Here is a 21,886-nt window from a genome sequence, read left to right on the forward strand (position 1 = left end):
AGAAGCAAAGTCTAGGTTCTGCAATGGTTGCTACCTTGTACGGAAGGTTTTTCTGTGTCAGGAGCGGACACAGCATTTCCACTTCAGTTCCTTACAGTTCCACACATACTAGAAGGTTCTAATTTGTCCAAAGCGGAACCAATAATTCACTTGTGAAATACCACAAATTCTGTTTTGTTCAGTCAATTAATGAGAATGTGTGGTTTGTTGCATGTTTCCTAGGATCTTGTGCCTGTGAATGATCCTCAGTATGGAGGGAAAGGGGTGCATTTCTGCACAGGATTCCATCTTCCCACGTTGGCTTTGGTCTTTGATGCTTTGTTACAGATCACTGCAGTATCAGATGTGGAACCCATGTGGAAAACAGGGAGAAAATAGAGAATTGCCTGCCCTGCAGAATCATGAGAAAAGCAAACGTTTCCAGGAATTCTAAATGGAGTTCCTCCATTTTTGTCTCACTTATAAAATAGACATGTCTAATTGCAAAGGAAGCTAGGTACACAGCCATGCCAAATAAATTCAGTATTCTCTTAGCAAAGAGAAATAATACCAGGAAAACAGTAAGGCCTGATTGTTACAGTAAGCCATTTTCCCTTAAATATACTTTTTTAACAATTAAAATTATTAGTTTGCAGGGATGTCTGGTTGAGTCACCAAGAAAATGAGCCGTAGTGACATTGTTATTTCTTTACTGACTTCTCAGCGTCCTACCCTTCCCTGGGTAGTTTCCCTGCCTAATGTGGCAGAGACTCCCTCTCTCCTAAAGAATCTGGAAGTACCGGTTACATGTTTTCCAGCCACCTTTGCAGAGAGAGAAGATTCAGCTGCCTTGAATTTCAAGTTAGTGGTACGGCAGAGCAGGGAACCACACAGGAACGTCTGAACCTGGGGACCAGCAACACTAGTGGCTACATTCAGCTCTAGAGAAGGCAGCAAAACAGGTCTGAGTGCTAGCACAAAGCTGCGGAAGTTTCAGTGTATGCAGTGGAGACAGGAGTCTTCACTGCAAACATCCTTATAGCATTAGACACAAACCTCTAAGTCTCATTTCCTGGCTGCCCAAGAGATCTTGAGAAATACTTTTAATAAAATGAATAAAATCATTGTTCAAATTACCCTGAATTGCCTATATCCAAGAAATCTGACCAGGAACAAATTTTTAAACAATGATGCACATATAAATGTTATCAGTACTTTATTTTTGCACTTAAATTTTATGTCATACTGGACATTTATAAAAGAATGAGATGGCAATGCAGATACATTATCATGCATTTATTACCTAATTTAAGAACGAAGTCATTACCAGTGCTGGAACAAATGCTCGCCTGTCATACACAATGGTTCAGTCCCCAGGCATCACAAAAGCAAAGCCAGAATATTACCACTGCTATGTGGGCCACTTAGCCCACTTTAATCTCAGCACTCTGGCTGCAGTTAGCAGCAAGGAGTTCAGAGGCCAGCGTGGTCTACAGAACAGTTAGGGTCATATAGCAAGGTCCTGTCTCAAAAAACAAAACAAAACAGAAACACAATATGATTTTTAAACCAATGCTCTTAAACAACAACAACAAAAAGCTGGGAGGTGGTGGTTATGCATGCTTTAATCCCAGCCTTAGAGAGGCAGAGGCTGGCAGATCTCTGTGAGTTCAGGGGTAGCCTGGTCTACAGTGAATGAGGGCAGTGGTGTTTGGTTTTTAACCCTGCTTTTATTTACCCTACGGGCCCAAGTGAAGAGTTCACACTTCTCAAGAAAAGTACTTCCTAAGTGGTTGTTACCTGAGGATGCTGTGAATAAAACTTTCCTGCCTTCACAGTCGCTCCTCTCTGTTTACAAAAAAAAAAAAAAAAAAAAAAAAAAAAAATCTTTTGTGTGGTCAGGCCTGGTGTAGTGAGAGCCTGTCTCAAGAAAAACTGTTTTGAATGTATGTGTATAGATTCATGTGTGTGAGGGCAGCAGGCACTTGTGTGCCATGGTGCATGTATAGAGGTTGGAGGGGTCTTTGTCTTCTACCTTGTGAGCTGCAAAGTCTCTAGTTTTCGCCTCTGTACACCAGGATAGCTACCTCCGGTCTCCACCCCCCAGCTCACCATCGGAGAGCTGGGTCCCAGCTGTGTAGATACCTCATCTGGCTTTATCATGCAGGTTCTGGGGATTCAAAATCAAGTCCTCCCACTTCTGTGGCAAGCACTTGACCCACTGCCGGCTCCTCTCTAAGAGGCTTTCTGGGACTTTGTGAGAGCCCAGTCTAGAGGGACTCCCAGGAGCTGGGGCTTTCCCCCTAACTCCAGTAACAACTCATTGTAGCTCCTCAATACAATTGAGAGACTCAGGAAAAACAAGAATTATGAAGCTGCTAGCCATACAGCAGAGCATACTAGTTTATAATTAAGAAGGTGCTAACGTTCAAAATGCATAGATCTCTACGTAGACTGGTAACAATCACTTATTTTCATTATCAGTTATGCACTTTCTGTTGTATGTGCTATGCTCTTATAGGAGCAGCACTGTGAGTTTGTCTGCACCAGTGTCCCATAAAGGCATGACTAATGCACCTCCCTACAAATTCACTACCCTGTGACATCACTAAGCAATAGAAATTGTTCTGCTCCATTATAACACAGAACCACCTTCCTATGTGTGGCATAACATAGATCAAAGGTATAGGATTACCGGATATAATCCCTATCTCATCCAGAGGAAATATCAAACAAAACAAAACTGGGAGACATTGACAGAATAGATGACTGATGTTCATCAAGGGACTAAAACCAGAGGGTGGGTGATACCAGTCAGCGGTTAAGCGAATACGCTGCCCTTGCAGAGTACTCAAGTGTGACTCCCAACAAACACATCAGGCAGCTCACAGTTAACTGTAATTCTAGATCTAAGGGATCTAACACCTCTGGCCTCCATGAACACCCACACTCATGTGTAGTGCACATATAAAGACATCCCCATACACACACGTAGAAATAAAATCCATCCAAAATAAATAAATAAAGGCAAAACTGCAAGAGGTTGAAGAACTACCACAGACCAAGGACTGTGGATAAAAGCAATGGACAGTCCTAAACGTGCTCCTGAGAAAGAAAATGGCCCATTCCTGAAAAGACTGGGGAAAACCCAGGCTGACTTTGTAGTAGATTTGTATTGTTATGTCAAGGTTTATTACCCAATTTTGGAAAATGTCCTTTTGTTATATAAAGGTACATAGGAGAATCTGGGTGACGTGTTTCTGGGAACTTCCTATTATAACTAAATCTAAAAGTACTTCAGAACAAATCCATCTCTGATGTCGGATAAGGCTTAGCATAGTTCCCAGGGATTACTTGCTTATAGTGTTTAGTTTTTTAAATGCACATTCAAGCATTCCTTCCATTTATTATTATTTTTATAGTAATAAAAACTTTTTATTGGCTTTTTCTTATTAATGCATCTAAATTGATAATATATCCATGATATTACTACATTGTTTTTCACCTGACTACTCTCCTAATCTACTGGTCTTGAAAAAAATAAATTTTTAACTTTTGTATTGCTTCTTTGTGAATTTCACAGCTTATAACACAACCCCACTCATCTCCCTGACCCTTTATATCCATCCTCTGCCCTGCAACCCCCCAACAGAAAATAAAATAAGATTTAAAAAAAAATCTTGTGGAAGCTGTGGGTGTGTCAGTATGTCCCACAGCATACCCTTTTGTCCACATATCTTTACTTGTAAATGTTCTTTGCAGTGAGTCATTGGTATGGTTTGAGGCCTCTGGCTTCTGCTACACCAGCAATACTGCATCTTCACAGATACTTGGATATCCCATTTTTGCCCTGTGTCTTGGAAATCCTGAAGCTTTGGATCTGCAAGACCTGCTCCTTCCCATGGGTCCAGCAAATGATAGATGGGATAGATGTTGGGGTGGGCCAACTCAAAGCCCTAGACCTGGGCCTGGGAGGTAACTGACTTGATCACATGTGCTCACACTACTAGGGCAAACTTGCAGCCAGAAACCAGGGCTATATCTACTATGTTGCCCAAGTGAAGTGCAGGGCAACCAGTGAGGGGTGGAGACAGCTTTCCCACTCTTATGACCTTGGATCCAGCTCATCCTCCTACCAGAAGGAAAGAACAGTGGAGGGACATATCGCACGTCCATGCCATCCTGCAGCAGATGAGGAAGGGGCCAGCTCTCCCAAGCTCACTCAAACCCCTATGACCAGGGTCAGCTCTACTGTGTTGCCCAAGCAAGGGGTGAAGCTACCTTATTACAGTGCTTTAGGCAGCAGGCCAGAACAGGGACATCTATATGACCTTTGGTGGTAACAAGGGCCTGGGATATCAACACAGACCCCAGATTCCATAGGACCATGTGTTGTGAAAGGATAACGATCCGAGTCACGGCACCAATGTTAGGGGAAGGATGAAGAGAGTGGGGGGGGCATATGGCCCATGGAGGTGCGGCGAGGCCTGAGGGCAAGGGAGATGCCTCTGAGGGGTCCATGTTGGGAATCCCTTCCCTGAGGGACCAGCCACACAACAGTATAGTACGGAATAGAGTTTATTCAGGTCATGGAGAGTTAAGAGGGTGGTAGAGGCAGAGAGAGAGAAGTAGAGGAGTAGAGGCCGGCCATGAGCACGTGGGAGAGAGGGGGGAAGGGAAATGGGAGAGCAAGGCTGCAAGAGCACAAGGGCAGGAGAGGCCAAGAGAGAGAGAGGAGGGGTCAAGCAGCTCCTTTTATAGTGTCAGGTCACTGGGGCGGAGCATACCTGGCCACTGCTGGGTAATTGAGGGGTGGGGTATACCTGGCTGTTGCTAGGTAACTGAGGGGTGGGGTTTACAGAATCCCAACACCATGGACCCAGACATGGCCCCCAGTAGTAGCCTAGACCGAGATATTCTCATGGTCTCAATGGCAGGCCACTCGGATCAGCATGTCCCCTCTCAACAACTCAGCCCTCAAATATTCACATGGTCTCAGGTGGTAGTTCTAACCACAAATATCCACTTGGCCTTTGGTGGTAACTCTGGCCCCAGACATCGTGTAGTAGAACCAATTTAAGTTTATCCTGACTAGCTTACAAATAAATGAGACTCTGACTATGGTTATTCGATTTGGCTTTGACAATTCCTGGGGGTTACCCCAACCTACTTTTCTAACTGCTGGTCTGGCAGCCTCACCAGTAGTGTTCCCCAAATCCTTGCTGTTTCTCTTGGCCATGTGTTCACGGTCCATCTCTTCTCATGGAACTGTCTCTCTTTCCTCTTGCTTCTCCACCTCCAACCAGGGTAATTTAAAACCCACTTACCTCTAATCCCTTTAGTAGTTGTCTGTAGCCAATTTCATTTAACCAACAATTTTAAATTAAAGAGCAATGTTTGCACAACAAAAGCTTGTAAACAAGAGAAGTCACTCCTAGGCCTAGACCTTAGATACAAAATTTAGCATTGCATTACAATACATAGCAACAGACCAAACCACAACCATTCCGCCTTTTTTGTCCTTTTCTCTTACAATAATAAACAACAGGCTAGAGAGATGTCTCAACCTTTTAAGGTTAGGCTCACAACCAAAATAAACAACATACAGTGTAAGACCCAAATTGAGTCTCATGTATTTGAGATGAGAGATGGGGGATCGATGCAAAAGCAAGAGGTTTATTAGTCCAGTGCATTGGAGTGGCCTACATCCAGAGGAGAGGTGACCCCAAAAGGCTGTTACAAGCAGTTTTTATACTTTTTAGGGGTACAGGTTACATCAGCAAGGTTATACTTTAAATTCATTGGCTAAGCATATTGGCCTTTGAATCTATTGACTAGCAAGCATGTGACAGGCCATGGGACTAGAGGGTCAGGTGATATCAGTCAGTATATTCTTCGGTTTTTCAAGAATGTTCCTGCTCCTCCCAAGAACTTTGGGTGGAGAATGGAACTTGACCTAGCCTTGACCTGAGGCGGTGGGTGTAAGGCTGACAAAAGCCCTTAGGGTCCTTCAACAGTAGGAAAAAATATGAAAATTATTAGATAAGAATTACATTCAAAAAGTCCAGTCAGTATTTGGCAACTCAGAAGAAAGTATCCTATTGTCTATCCTGTCCTTGTGAGTTCAGAGTTCTGTGTCTAAATCAATATCTATCTGAACTTGAATTATCATCCTAAAAATACCTTCTTACACCTAGAATATCTTCTTAAATATTACACAACATAAGTTTATAGTAAGAATATAACTATCTAGTCTTTGACCCTATCAGAGACACAAGAAGGAATAATTATTATCTGAGTATGCAGGAAGTGCAGGGACACAATTTCCAAAAATTATATAGAAATGACAGAGGCAGTTGTCCCCCATGTTCTTGATGACATTGGAGCTTCTATCTTCACCTTCTGGCCCAGAATATCTGACAAACCTCATGTCGACTATCCTGCATCCATTTGTCCTTCCTGGACAGCATTCTGTCTGCAGATAAAGTTAGGGCTTTGTGTGTGTGTGTGTATGTGTGTCTGTCTGTGTATCTGTGTGTGTATGTATCTGTATCTGTGTGTGTCTGTCTCTGTGTGTGTCTGTCTGTCTGTCTGTGTGTGTGTGTATCTGTGTGTGTGCACACGCACACATGTATACTGTGGCTAGCTTGCCACATTTGAAACAACTCCATATAATGGTCTTTCAATGCTCATCATCTTCTTCTAAGTTGAATGGGGCACTGCCAGGAGCTGACATGTCTCAATATCATAAAATATCTTAAATTAATAAAATTATGTTTAAATGCTAAATTGTGAGTCTCTGAGATGTTTGAAGATATTGATCTATTCATATTATATCTGAACAAGCAAAAGTTGCCAGTCTCCAGCTATCTATTATCTCTTCAACCCAAGATATATATTTCTATAATAACCCAGACTAGAATCTAACATGATCATGAGTTTGATTGACTATTAACTTGTATTACTTAATTATCTTAAACAGTTTTTAATAACAGCTATTTAAAGGACTGGGACTAAACCTTGTATTTTTAAACAAGTTGCATAGGCACAATGCCTAAATAAGAGTTAAAATATACATAATTATGCTGTAACAAAATCTTAAATTTTGTATCAATATAACAAAGATTTATACCAATGAAAACCTTAAACCTGTATCAATATACAAATTCTGTACCTGTATAACAAAATATAACCTCAGTTCTGCGTCAAAGTATAAAGATCTCTACAAAGTAAGATTATGGCTATAAGATAGTTTTTGGTTTAAGAGTAGATTCAAGCTCTTGCTCTTGTTCTCTTTTGCAGCCTTGCTCTCCTCCCATCCCTCCTCTTCTTCCCCTTCCCTTCCCCCCTCTCTCCCCACGTGCTCATGGTGGCGGCCTCTATTTCTCTCTCTCTCTCTCTCTCTCTCTCTCTCTGCCTCTACTACCCTTAACTCTCCCATGTGGCTGGTCCCTCAGGGGGAAGGGATTCCCAACATGGGCGTCCCAGAGGCATCTCCCTTATCCCCAGGACTCCCCGAACCTCCATGGGCCATATTCCCCCCACTATCTTCATCCTTTTCCTAACATTGGTGTTGAAATCCAGGATGTCATCTTTTCACAACATTGGCAGTTTTAACAACAAACACCACAAAGTTCAATAATAGATACTTTGGAGATTTTCCTAACAAAAGAGACTCAGGAGGCAGAAGCAGGCAGATCTCTGTGAGTTCGAGGCCAGCCAGAGCTACACAACAAAACCCTGTCTTGAAAAGCAAAAACAAACAAAACTACATTTTAGCTAGGCATGGTATCTCATGGCTTTAGACTCTGCATTCATTCCAGAAGCAGAGGTGGGTGGAACTCTGTGAGTTCAAGTCCAGTCTGGTCTACATAGTTCCAGGCTATGCAGGGCTACTTAGTGAGACCCTGTCTCAAAAATAAGTAAATACATAAACTATGTCCTTATTGTCCCTAGGACATCTGTATATAAGGTTCTGTGAAACCTTATATTTTGAAAAAAGAAGACAAAACAACACACAAAGGTTTCCTTCTCACTTCACAATGAAATGTTTTACTAGTGACTAAAATGCTAGCATCCTGCTTACAGGAAGGTCTCCCTATTGATCCAGAAACTCTGGAGCTGGAGAAAAGGCTCCAATCAAAGCCTGACAAATTGATTTCAACCCCTAACATCCACACTCACACACATGTGCACAGAAAATAAATAAGATGTCATTTTAAGGTGCTGAAGAGATGGCTTAGCGGTTAAGATCACTGACTGCTCCTCCAAAGGTCCTGAGTTCAATTCCCAGCAACTACATGGTGGCTCACAACCATCTGTAATGGGATCTTATACCTTCTTCTAGTGTGTCTGAAGACAGCTCTAGTGTACTTATATATAATAAATAAATAAATCTTTAAAAAAGAGTAGATTCAATAATCTACCACTATTTGTCTAATTTTTTATAATATTTCTATATCCCCCTTTCTTCTTTTCAACACCCTTCCCTTTAGTTTCTTCCCTGTCCAAGACTAAAACCATTTGTAAGTCAACCTTTAAAATGGCAACGTATGTATAATTTATAAAATGATCAAAACCATCAACCCAAATTTAAGGGACTGGGATGACAGTACCCAGAGTGGCCAGAAGAGGGTGTTGGATCCTATGGAACTGGAGTTACAGGCAGTTGTGAGCCTCCAGGTGCTAGGAATTGAATCTGGCCCAGCTTTATGTCTAAATATATTTAGATGACTTGCTTAATAAATAATGTACTTTAAACTGTGGCTGGGTTTGCCACAATTGGCTGTAGTCCTAGGTACTTAGGATGCTTATTCAGGACAGTCATGGAGCTCACAAGATCAAGGTCACCCTGGGCCACATAGTAAAGCTTTGCCTCAAAGCTAAGAAGCAAGGGGCTAGATGGATGATTAAGAGTGCATACTACTCTTGTAGAGAACCCGGTTTCCATTCCTAGCCCCTTTACTGTCTTAACAGTGTCCCATTGCTGTGAAGAGACACCGTGACCAAGGCAACTCTTACACAAGAAAGCATTTAACTGGGCTTTGCTTACATTTCAGAGGTTTAGTCCATTGCCATCATGGCAGGAAGCACGGCAGGGCACAGGCAGATGTAGTGCTGGAGAAGGAGCCAAGAGTTCTGTCTCTAGATCTGACAAGCAGCACCACTCTTTAATGACCAAGACCAGGCATTTAAATATGTGGGCCTATGGGGACTATTCCTATTCAAACCGACTGGGGTGGGGGAAGAGAGTCAGCTTAAAACTCAATATAACTTCAATTCCAGTGGATCTCTTCTGGCTCCCACGGGCACCTGCAAACATGTAGTTTATATAAACTTATAGAAGCACATAAACACATAAATAGACAAATAAATAAACAATCCTTTAAAAAAAATAAGAAAGAAAGGTTTGGGGAGATGGCTCAATAGTTAAGAGCATTTTTTGCTCTTCAGAGAACTCAGATTCAGTTTCTAGCACCCTTATGGTGGCTCACAACTCCAGTTTCAGATTAAAGGCACACTCTAATCTCAGCACTAAGGCAGAAGCAGGCAGATCTCTGATAGTTCGAGGTCACTCATACAAACAATATATGTATGTATAAACTCCAGACTGGCAAGGTAGTGCACACCTGTAAGACCAGCACTCAGGAGGCTGATGAAATAAGATCAGGAGTTTGAGGCCAACCTGGGATACATAACAAAACAAAACAAAATAACCTAGATAATTAAAGTATCACGTCATAACAAAAACTGGCAACATATTTCTTTCTTTCTCTTTCTTTCTTTCTATTTATTTATTTATTTATTTATTTATTTATCTTTGGTTTTCTTGAGACAGGATTTCTCTTTGTAGCCCTGGTTGTCACTCTGTAGACCGGAGCTGGCCTGGAACTCAGAGAACTACCTCCCTCTACTTCTTAGGTACTGGGATGAAAGGTGTGTGCCACCATCCGCTGGTGGAAAATGATGACATGCTTACTTATTTATCATCCGTAAATAAACAATCAACACAACCTTAGACCCATTAAAACATGTTAATTATCCTGCTCATATGTATTATTGACTAATTATGAACATCACTGGTGTGATTGTTACAGATACAGTGATCAATCACACTGAGAACTTTGTGCCAGAGTTCGAAAAAAATGGGCAATAAACAAATTAAAAAATATCTTAATTTTGGATAGCAATACATTCACTGATGAGTGAATAATGTGAGAGGGGTGGTCGAAGCTGGAACCAGTGGCGACTGAGCTGAATCCTGAATGACACCAACAGGCCAGATAGGTGTTGACAGAGCAACTTTTCCCAGGCCAGGCAACAACAAAGTCGTGGGTTTTGAATCATCTTGCAGTGTTGGAAGGGCCAAGTGTTGGTAGAACCAAATCACAATGGGTCTAGAGAATGAGATGGGGCATAGATCATGTAGAACCTTAGACCACTGTGAAAGACTTTGCACTGTATTCTAAGTACAGCTGATCTTTGTCAGGAGCTAAGTACGACAAGCTAAATTAAAATGAGGTTAGGGCTGGGTGTTATGCTGCATGCCTTTAACCCCAGCACTCTGGAGGCAGAGGCAGACACGCACACACATGCACATACAGTCACACACCGGACAGACAGGTAAATGTGTTTTGCTCCGTACTTCTCTCAGGTTCCCTGGCTCTGAGCAATCATCTCAGTGACGGCTTAAAACTGCTAAGTTTTATACATTACCATAACCCTTCTTCTAAGTCTGATGCTGGGTTTGTTTGATTGTTTGTTTTCTGTTCTTTCTCCTACACTCTTACTTATAATTTTTGTTCTTTGAGACAGATCTCATTTTGTAGCCCTGGGTATCTTTGCTGCCTAAGCTGGCCTTGAAGGTCAGATTCTTCCTGCACTGGCTTCTCAAATGTTAGTGTAACAGGCTAATATTTTCATAATAGTGTTATGTTATTATTAATATGATTTGTAATTGATAGGTTAAGAAATAAAAATATTTGGATTGTAGTGTTCTAGGACAAGATCATAATTATTACATCAATTTTATTTTTGCTTTGTTTTGTCTCACAACGCAGCCTAAGCTGGCCTGTAAGTCAGGCTAACTTTGAACTCACAGAGATCTGAATGCCTCTGCCTCTTCAATGCTGGGATTAACAGCAGACCTGACCACACTCTGAAGTTTTGGTTTTGCTTATTTTGAAACAGAGTCTCCATGGCTTGCCTAGTCTCAGACTCATTATGAAGGTTAGAATGACCTTAAATTCCTGATCCTTCTGCTTCAACCTCCCTTAATGGTAGGATTACACATTACCACCACCCTCAGTCTCAATTGGTTGAGTGTAAATTTTGCTCTAGTGTGTATGTTCCTGCTCTGATACCCGAGGTGTGGATCTTTTCCCCATCCTCTATATCTATAGTTTCACACACAAAAAAGTCACTTTTTAACTTTCCCATATAAGAACAGTATAATGTAAGAAAAAAACAACCTTAAATGTTGAGTAAATTTAAACTTATGTAAAATAAATAAATAAATAAATAATACAAATAAATAAATTAATGAAAAATAAAAGGGCTCCCCAGTGGCCCAATTTTTTAATGGAATATTGACCCCCCCAAAAAACCCAAAACACCTGTGTGCCGGTACTCAAAACCTCCAAAACCCAGTGTGATACTGTTCACCTTTAATCACAGTGCCTCAAAGCAGAAGCAGGTGGATTTTGTAAATTTAAGGGAAGACTGTTCTAAGTCAGCCAAAGCTACACATATACTCCTGTCTGAAAACAGACAGACAGACAAACAAGAAACTATCTATAGGGCTGAATAAATGGCTCAGCCGTTCAAAGCACTTGCTGGACTCAGGTTTTACCTAAATGAGTCTGTAACTACAGTTTCAGGGACTATGACACACTGTCTAGCCCTCTTTTGGCAGCAAGCATGCACTTTGTTTGAAACCATACATATAGGCAAAACACCAATACATAAAATGCTTGTTTTTTCTAATTGGGGGGGGGGGAAGGGAGAAAATCTTCCATATATGTAAGGGATTTTGTTGGGAATGTATTTGGTTTTTACAAAGCTAATTTCGAATTCCAAAGCTAAAATGCATATTGATATTACAAAGATGAAAAAGCATAGGGCCTTAATAAGTTTCACTGCCTGTGTAAGTTTCTGAGAACATAAAAATAAGACTGACAAATGAGCAAAAGTAATTAATCCATTGATTAAGTAATTAAGAGTTGATCCTTAAATCTCCCCAAATCCGTGAGTACTCCATTGTATAAATGATTTTCCAAGTTTCATTTTTAACTAAGAGTATTCTAAAAATAATAAAAAGGTTGTTACCTTTTTCAATTTTGATTTGGCTTCAAAATTCACCTTTTAAAAAGTATTTATCTGGCACATGCCTTTAATCCAAGTACTCTGGAAGCAGAGGTAGGTGGATCTCTGAGTTCAAGGCCAACCTGGTTTACAGAGCTAGTTCCAGGACATTCAGGACTACACAAAGAAAACCTGTATCAAAAAATAAATGAACAGGGACTGGAGAGATGGCTCAGAGGTTAAGAGCACTGGCTGCTCTTCCATAGGTCCTGAGTTCAGTTCCCAGTAATCATATGTTGACTCATAATTATCTATAATGAGATCTAGTACCCTCTTCTGGCTTGCAGGCATACGTGCAGGTAGAGCTGTATACACAATAAATAATCCACTCCTAAAAAACAAAACAAAATAATGTTGGCCAGGGAGTGATAGCTACCCAACCAACACTTGGGGGGGCAGAGGCAAGCTGTTGTACTCGCTAACACTGAGCTAAATCCCCAACCCCAGTACCTTCTTCTTAAAATAAAAGATACTGCTAGCTTTGAGTCTTAATTGTAGAAAGAATAAATAATCTATTTTTCAAATCATATTTAGTAGGTCTTCCAACACAATATAGGCCAGATTAGACCAGGTTAAAAAAAAAGATATAGGTAAAACTGGCAGATGCTGCTTCCAGGAGGGCTCACTGGTCCCAAAGAATGGGGTCAGGAAAACTGAGCACCCGCCTCCACAAGGGGGTTTGGTTTTATAGCTCTTAGCTGAGATGTGATGATGTGTCAGCTAGGAGCTGGGATTGTGCCCATATATGGTCAAAAACTGAACCTCTGGTTGCCTGAAATGCAGATGGGGAAAGGTGAGACTTGTTAGCCAGGAGCCAGATTGACGGAAGGAGAGCAGGTATGGTTTCCCAGCTTGTTCAAGAGGTGAGCAAGGGTTCCAACCAAATAATAATATTATTCTGTTATACCACCCTCCCCCTTTGGTTTTGTCTTACTCTGTAGAAGCCAAGGCTGTTCTGGAACTTAATATGTCGCCCAGGCTGTGTGCTTGGGTCTAGTGTAACTGGCATGCCTGAGCCTCTCTAGATTTGTATCATGATCTTGTGGCACAGATTCCACCCCACAGAGACACATACTTTGAGATAAGGTATTGTTCTTAACTTAGTTCTAGCCTTGAACTCATATTCCTCCTGCCTCAGAAGCTAAAACCTATGCCTCTAGGTTCAGATGTACTTATATTTGTGTTAAATATGATCTGATAAAGGAATTGGGCATGCCCAGAATAAGGTGAAATGACCATTTAAGGCTTAAAGGTTCCTGTAATTCTGGAAATCACATTGTTCTCTGCATGAATTATACCAATAGAACACAGTGACACTATTAAGTTTTACTTTTCCTTTTGCTGAGATATTTCTGAATGTGTGCTCCTAGACCTAATTCTACTTTTAGTCCAGTTTCACATGATCTTGCTTCTAGTACAAGAACCCAAGGCAGTTCTTTGGTAACAAAAGATAAGAATTCCTAAACTCAATATGTGGCCAGGGAAAGGAGAAAATACCCGTATTCAAGAAATAGGCAAATTAATTTTTTAAAAAGCTGTTTTGAAATGTTTACATTTTATACATCTCTAGGAGGACATTGGGTTTTAGTTTTTAGTGTTTAGTTCTTAGTTTTTAGTGGGGAGGAGGCATTGGGAGGGGAGGGAGAGACAGAGAAGGGGAGAGTCTCTTATATACCTTTAGGCTGTCTTGAAATGGTTATGTAGCCTTGAACTCTGAGCCTCCTATTTCTAGAGTGCTGGAATTGTAAGAATTAACCAATTTCTAATGCCTTCTCTACTGTCCAGTGAATAGCTGTCCAGTGCGAGTCATTCAAGCCTTTCAAATTTGTCTAGGCCAGGCACTGTCAGGAACCAGAGATACAAAATGAATGTCCTGTCCTGAAGTCACTAGCTAGTATAAACTAATAATAGAGTGAGCTACAAATGAGTGTCTGTGCTTAGGAAGGTAAGACATCAAAGAGGGCACTAAAGAGATGTGTATGACTGGGCAACGGGAGAGGCAGAAAGGAAGTTCCCAACACAAAGAGAATACCACTTCCTCTTATAATTCAAGATGGCTTTCTCAGAGCTGGAGATTATCTATTCTAATATTGTACATCTGCCCTTCATTGCACTTACACATTTATATTTGCTTTGTGATTATTTAATGACATTAAGCTGAGAGTTCCCTGAGACTAGGGTCATATTCATTTTTTTTTTTTCCTTTCTGTCTTTATCTTTGTGTGGACCTGGGATCACTAAACTATATCATCAACCCTTCTCCCTTGCTCTCTTTTTGTTTTGCACACACACACACACACATAAAATCAGAGTCATTTATTGAGAAAAAGTATGCTTCTATTAAAGAAAGCTGTTAATTCAAGCAATCTCTTGATTGTAAGACAAAAGCAAAGGGGGAGGGTGGTATAACAAATGTTTAATTTTGTTTTGTAGAAAGGTTCTCTCTACATAGCCCTGGCTGTTCTGAAGCTCATTATGTGGACTCCACCTGCCACTGGCTGCTGAGTACTGAGATTAAAGAGGTGTATTACTGTGCTGGGCTCTTGTCTGTCTGTCTGCCTGTCTTTTTATTTTGAGGCAAGTTCTCACTAAGTTGTCCATACTGGTCTCACACTTTCCCATACTTCTACCTCAGCCTCCCAAGTAGCTAGGATTACAAGCATATGCCACAGAACCTAGCATCCAGTTTTCTTTATTAAGGCAAACATTCCCAAAGTTGAATAACATATAAGAAAATTTAATTTTTTTCTTTTTCCACTGAAGATTCGATAATTTTAGTCTATATAAATTATGGTGCATAAATAGGAAAACAAAGTTTATTTGATGCGTAGGCTATAGTAGCCACATAAAAAAAGAACAGTTGATGCTTGCATACTATCTTTACTGCTCCTCCCATGTAAATATTACATACTATCTAACAATATACAAAGGAAGAGTGCATTGGAGCATCAGGGAGGGAGTGGTGGCAACATATGCCATGAATAACACAAGAGAACTGAATGGTAGTAATCAAAGGTTATGTTTTAGGACAGACTTGGTGGAGCAGGCCTGTGATCCCAGCACTGAAGCTGAGGCAGGAGGTTTATGACACACTCCACACAAGTCTGGGCTACTCTTAGAGACCCTGTCAAAAGAAGAAGGAAAAAATGAAGAGTGAGGGTAGAAAGGAGGAAAAATGTTATTACACAGATAAAGATTCCCGAATCCAAGGCCTCAGAATCTGTCCAGACCAAGTGTCAATCTTCAATCTCTTTGTCCTCTGGAAAGATCTTTCTTGGATTGATAAAGGGAAACTAGGAAGAGAGAAGTGAGATGGGAAGGATGGGATATCTCTTTAATCTTAGGATTTAGGCGACAAAGCCAGGCAGATCTCTGTGGTTTCTAAACCAGCACAGTCTAATGGGAAGTTCCAGCTTCAACAAGGCCACACCTTGTAGTAGTGCAACTCCCTAGGAGTTTATGGGAGAACCACTTTCTTCCAAACTAAAGCACTCTAGTCCCAGCCCCCAAAGGCTGGCAGCCATAAGATGATGCAGAAATTCATTCAGTCCAATTTCAAAAGCCCCCATAGCCAGCCAGGAGTGCTGGTACATGAAAACAGGTGAATCTCTGTGAGTTGAAGATCAGCTTTGTCTGCAGAGTTCCAGGACAGCCAAGGCTATTACACAGAGAAACCCTGTCTCAAAAAACAAAAGTCCCCATAGTCTTTAACAGTCATAAATTTGTTTAAAGTCTCTTCTGAGATTCGTGCAATCGCTTAACTGTAATCCACAAGGCAAGACTGAAAACCAGCTTACAAACTCCAAATTTCATCTCCATGTCTAACGTCGAATGCCTCTCTTTCTCTCTCTCTCTCTCTTTTTTTCAGGAATATCCAAACATTTAATCATGGTATTAGCATAAGTGGACAGATTGGCTGTAAGGATATCTAAAGCCGTTGGTATAACTGGTTTTCTTATCATTCAGATTTCAGAATGGGAAAATCTTCCCTAGGCAGTGTCATTTAAAGTCTTTTGAGTACATTTAGTAAGAATCTTTTTTTTAATTAAACAATTTTATTTTTAAAAAAACAGATAAATGTACAGATTTTAAAAGCATTTTTGCATAAAACTATATAAATATATTTGTCAGTACTTGATTTTTTTAAAGGTTTGATAGTATACATTGAAATCTTACTAGTTATAATGACCACAAAATACATATAAAACAAAACATAATATGGAAATAGTCAATGTTTTCTTGGTGTGTAAAGATTAAACATAATGATTTTTCAATACCACGGATTGCCACAAGGCTGCATTCTTAGCTCTTGAATTATTAATGGTTTAAGGACTAGGTGTACCACATTCTGAGAGGGTACTATACACTTTTTTTTTTCTAAGAAGAGGTGAGGCTTCCACAATTTGGCCTTTCTTTTTTTGAGCCTTGTATGGTCCTCGAGTTGTTTCTTGGGTATTCAGAGCTTTCTCAGGCTAGTATCCAATTATCAGTGACTGCATATTATGTGTGTGTTCTTTTGTGATCGAAGGCCTCTTCAGATCTCCTTTCAGCTTTGTTGACTGCAACACACTTCTCTCAGCAGATATCCATGGGTCTGGCATTCCCAACATTGGGGACACACACACTGTACATGTAATTTCCCCCCCTTAGAGCCCTACCTATGTCTACAGAGGTCTGCAATTTCTCTGAATAATCAACTCAAAGTATTCATAAGGAGTACTTTTTGGCAGACTGTAGTGGCACGCCTCTTTAATCCCAGGACTGGAGAAACAGAGAAAGGGGAATCTCATGAGTTCTAGGCTAGTTAGATCTACATAGCAAGTTCTGGGTGAGCCAGAACTGTACAGTGAGTCCCTGTCTCCCCCACAAGGAAAGTACATTTGGATGAGAATGTTCTATTCTCCCACAAAAGCAGGAAGTGGATGGGAGTGTTCTCAGGAGGCTAGCTTTTACCCAAAATGGTTAAGAGGGCCACTGAAGTTGGGCATGGTAGTCCACAATTTTAATTCCAGAAGGCAAAAGCAGGCAGATTTCTCTGAGTTCTAGACCAGCATGTGCTATAAAGTGAGTTCCAGGACAACCAGGGCTATGCAGACACTGTCTCAAATAAACAAACAAAAATTAAAAGCCAACAAGATACTCAGTGAACCCGAGTAAAGTAATTGTCTTACTAGATTATTGGCAGAGCACCCTATTAAAGTTTGCAGTGGTCAGATTTAACCATCATACTCCTCTACCACAATCGGACGAATCATCCTTTTACCCTGATTCCAGCCTTTTAAATACTTATTCAGACTGACACACTAAAGTATCTTCTGGTGACTAAAAAAGACAGTTACAGTGGTTTGGAGAATTTTAGATTTTGTTAATCATACGGCCTCGTTTATTTTTGTCTGTCGAAAGCAACATTTCTGGAAGACAAAAGGTCTCATATAAGATTTACAAATTACTTTGTTATAAACTTTTCTCTAAACCATTGAAATCCATTCTAATGTCGGAAACAGAAGACTGCCCCGTGACTAAAGAGAAACTGCAGTTTGACTCCTGGATTATTGCTGAGGAAAGTGAAATCCTTTTTTTCCACGACTTTCCCGGATCTGCCTTCAGCACTGTGCCTACTTAAGGTTTACTTAAGCCTCGTTACCGAAAGCATTCAGGCTCCCGAAGACCGGAGACACCTAAAGTCACTCTCCGCTCCGCCCCCAGCGTCGCAGAAGAGTCAGTAAACGCCGAGATTGCTTCTGGCGGTACTCAGGGGCGAGAGTATAAAAGAACACAGTCACCATCTTGCGTGTGGTTAAGCGCAGGTCAGTGGTTGGCTTCACTCAGCCCTAGCGCGCAAGCGTCCTAAGAGCACGCCCCCCCCCACCTTCCCGTGCACGCGCTCCGAGCCTGCAACTCTCGCGAGAGAAGCGAGATTTATTCCTACGTACCGGGCCGTGCTGCTTATGGCGGCGCTGGAGAGGGGGCGCTGAGCTGTTGGGGTGAGTACGACCTCAGTGTTAAATTGGGGTTAGCAACAAGCCAGGCTAAAGACAGGTGAGGAGACCCAGATTAACAGAAGGGACTTTTAAGTGTCAGGGTGGGCACTCCTAGAATTCCGGATGGAGGAGAGCTCAAGTGTGAGTTCCTACTCCAGGTTTCCTTTTTCGTCCCGGATTCAACCGTCTCGACTTCAGGGCAGGCCGCGGAGCCTTAGTGAGGAGTTGGGGCCAGGAGGTGCGTGTAGTGGGGATGTTGGTGTTGGTGTTGGTGACTGAAGTTGGGGGAGGGAGCGAAAATGGAGGCTCCGACCGCAGCCAAGATGGAGGCAGAGGGTGCGGAGCTCGGGCGCGAAGGCTGCCGGGAGCTGTAGTCTGTCCTCTTCCCCCTCTGCGGCTTGGCGGGGGTAAAGGGAACTACAAGTCCCGGCGGGAGGGGTGAGGGGGTGGTGGCGCGGTCCTTTGTGTGCAGCTGGAAGAGACCCGGGGAGAAGGGCCTATTCTTTTTTCGGGACCTTGTCTTTCTTGGCCGTCACTGGCTTTGGGAATATGACTACGTCTACCAGAGCGCAGTGCGGCAGTGGCGCCTTCTTTGTGTGTGGGTTGAGACCCTGTTCTATCTAGGGAAAGTGCTTAGGGACACCTCTTTTCTCTCAGCCATATCAGACCTAGCGCGGCGGAATTGACACCTTTTTACTCACAATCACTTACAGCTGGGTCTCCACACCTAACTGCCCTTGACATTTGAAAGGGGAGTCGGGCCCGGTTCTGGGCACGTGTCTCCCACTCTTCTGTCTGGAGTAAATGGCTTGCGTTAGGAGAGTTCCGTGATGTCCTCCCTACTTGGTGCAAGCACTGGCCTACATTGTGCAATGAATGGCTTGGCTTTGTCATGTATCTAGTCTTAGAGCCTCAGTAGGAGAGCAAATGGGAAGATTTTACCATCGAATGTTTCAACAATACGAAATCTTAGTGCTACAATTCTTTTGCTTTAAAGAGTTAACCTTAGAAACATCTTTGTGGCTGGTCTCCAGCTTGACTCAGGGGTGAGCAGGGAGTACTTCTTAACACTTTCCACTGCAGAAAACAATCTGAACGTCATTGGGTCACTTAGTTTCCTTGTTCTGCAACTAAAATGAGCAAAAAGATAGTTCTGTTTAAGCATTTGAAGGGGACAGCAGAAAGGGATAAGGATGCTGCTTAAAGGTCGTAGTTGAGTTTGGCCAGTTAAATTATGTTAGGCTGCTGTGAGCTTGGAATTTACAAAATTGCCAAGTTGTTTTTCTTTTGTTTATTAAGAATGGCTATGGCCTTATATGTATGTAGCCTAGGTTAGCCTTGAGCTGGTGAGCCTCTGGAATGCTTGCTTGTTCTAACCTACTTTTAAAAAAAGTAAGTACCAAATTATAGGGCATTAATTCAAGCTATCAAAAGGCTCAATCTGCCTTTTCCTTTTTTTTTAAATTTATTTTTATTTTTTTATTTTTTGGAGATAGGGTCTCACTGTTGTAGCCTTGTCTGGTCTTCAAACTGACTCTGGACCAGGCTGGCCTTGAAGTTACAGAGATCTGCTTGACCCTGCCTCTCAAGTGCAGGACTAAAGGCATGTACTACCACCATGCCTGTGGATCATTTTCATTTTGAGGTACTAGAAGGCAAACTAAATTGACAGGAAAAATATAATCATTAATGTGGATAAGAAGCAGATTATGTACATAAGTAGCCAAACAGCCAAGAGTATAAGTTATAAAATTTAGGCGGTAGTTGCCCATGCCTTTTGTCCCATCACTGCAAACCTAGCACTCCTGAGGCAGAGGCAGGCAGATCTTCAAGTTCAGGGCCACATTGAGAAACCTTGTATCAAACAACAAGAAAACCTTGGATGTAATGTTTATGTTTGTTTCTTTCTTTCTTTTTTTTTTTTTTTTTTTTTTTTTTACTCTAAGACAAAAATTTTTAAAGACGATAGTAGTTTAATTTTGCAGCTGCTCTGGATGCTTACCATCATAATGAGTATTTATAGCAGCTGAGTTGAAACGCAGAGCATTTGAAGCACAGAAGATAGGTTTTCTTTTTTCATAAAAATAAGTCCTGACTTAAGTGTAACCTTTAAAGGAATGATTGAAAATTGTGAACTGTTTTCTTTCACCGCCCCCACCTTCTTGGTAGCCCCTCAGTCTTTTTTTTTTTTTTTTTTTTTTTTTTTTATGAAGCATACAGTTTAGTGGCATTAAATACATCCCTATGAGGGCTATGCTTTTTTTCAACAAGGTGGGCAATATGTGGAAGTTCCCTTTGGGTATTTTTTTTGTTTGTTTTGAGTAGTAAAATATTAAGACTGTTGCAAAATCAAGTTGAAATGTTGACATTTTGTAAAACACAAAGAATTGTTGTCTTTTGAAGCTTTTTTTTTTTTCTGAAAACAGGGAGAACCATTTTGAGTTCTTTTGTCCAAACTTTGTATCAGCAGTTGGGAGGCTTAACCAGGAGGATCTTGAGTTGGAATCCATTCTGGACTACATAGAAAGACCTTGTTTCACAACACAAAACAAATTAAGAATTTTATACAGTGGTTACAGCTATAAAGCTTAGTGGCAATAATTTTTGTGGTGAAATTGCTGTGACATGTGGTGGTTTTGGTTTTTGAGGTGGGTGTGTGTGTATGTGTTTTTGTTTTTTAATATATAAAGTTTTTTCAAAATAGTTTTTCTCTGTAATCCTGGCTGTCCTGGAACTAGCTCTGTAGACCAGGTTGGCCTTATTAACCTCAAGAGATCTTCCTGCGTGGCCTAACTTCTGTTTTGTTTTTAAGTCTCTTTTACCCAAACAGGATTTAGAAATTCCTTTATCTTCCATTAGACGTTTTCCATTTGAATGTGGTAATACATAATTTAAAACAAAACAATACAAAACTTTAGAAATATTTAATATTTCTAAATAAAAGAAATATCTTTTAATGCTAAGGTACAGCATTAATATAAAGTTGAAAATAAATGTGTCTACTGTTTTCAAACATTGCACCGCTAAACTACCATTGGTTTAAAGCTACAGAAAATATATTGCATTTCTGTTTCTCCAACTTGTAACTACATGCTCCAGTAAGCAAGCAAGTCTTTGGTGTATATTACCTTTATTAGTTGAATTTTTTGCCCAGTAAACTTACTATTGCTTTAAAAGACATGTTTTTCCTTCTCAGCAGATCCTTATTCTGCAGTGCTTTAGCCACTAAGCTAGGTGTGGCTATTAAACATTTAAAATGTAACTCGAGAACTGAGCATGGTGGTTCATGTCTTTGATCCCAGCAGCTGGGAGACAGAGGCAGGTGAATCTCTGAGTTTGAGGCCAGCCTGGTCTACAGAGGGAGTTGTGGGACTATACAGAGCAACCCTGTCCAAGTGGTTGGGGTGGGGATGGGGGAATAAGTTGAACTGAAATCTATTGTAATTATAAAATAACACTAATTTCAAGGAATGTCAGAACCTTGATTTATTTGGTCAATTACCTGTGTACATTAACATTCTGAGTAATTAAATTTGTTAAGTTCAATTTGTTTTGACATTAGT

General features: G+C 41.0%; 1 protein-coding gene across 3 annotated transcripts in view; it reads left to right on the plus strand.

Annotated features, from left to right (window-relative positions):
• Window positions 1-18,250: 18,250 nt before the first annotated feature.
• Window positions 18,251-21,886, plus strand: part of CSDE1 (cold shock domain containing E1) — a 35,506-nt gene continuing 31,870 nt past the window's right edge. For all 3 annotated transcript variants that reach the window (XM_080915915.1, XM_080915916.1, XM_080915917.1), the window contains exon 1: window positions 18,251-18,326. The gene's annotated coding sequence lies outside the window, so the exon portion shown is untranslated. The remainder of the gene's footprint in view (window positions 18,327-21,886) is intronic.

The sequence above is a fragment of the Micromys minutus genome (genome assembly GCF_963924665.1).
Source record: "Micromys minutus genome assembly, chromosome: 4".
In the NCBI taxonomy this organism is placed as follows: Eukaryota; Metazoa; Chordata; class Mammalia; order Rodentia; family Muridae; genus Micromys; species Micromys minutus.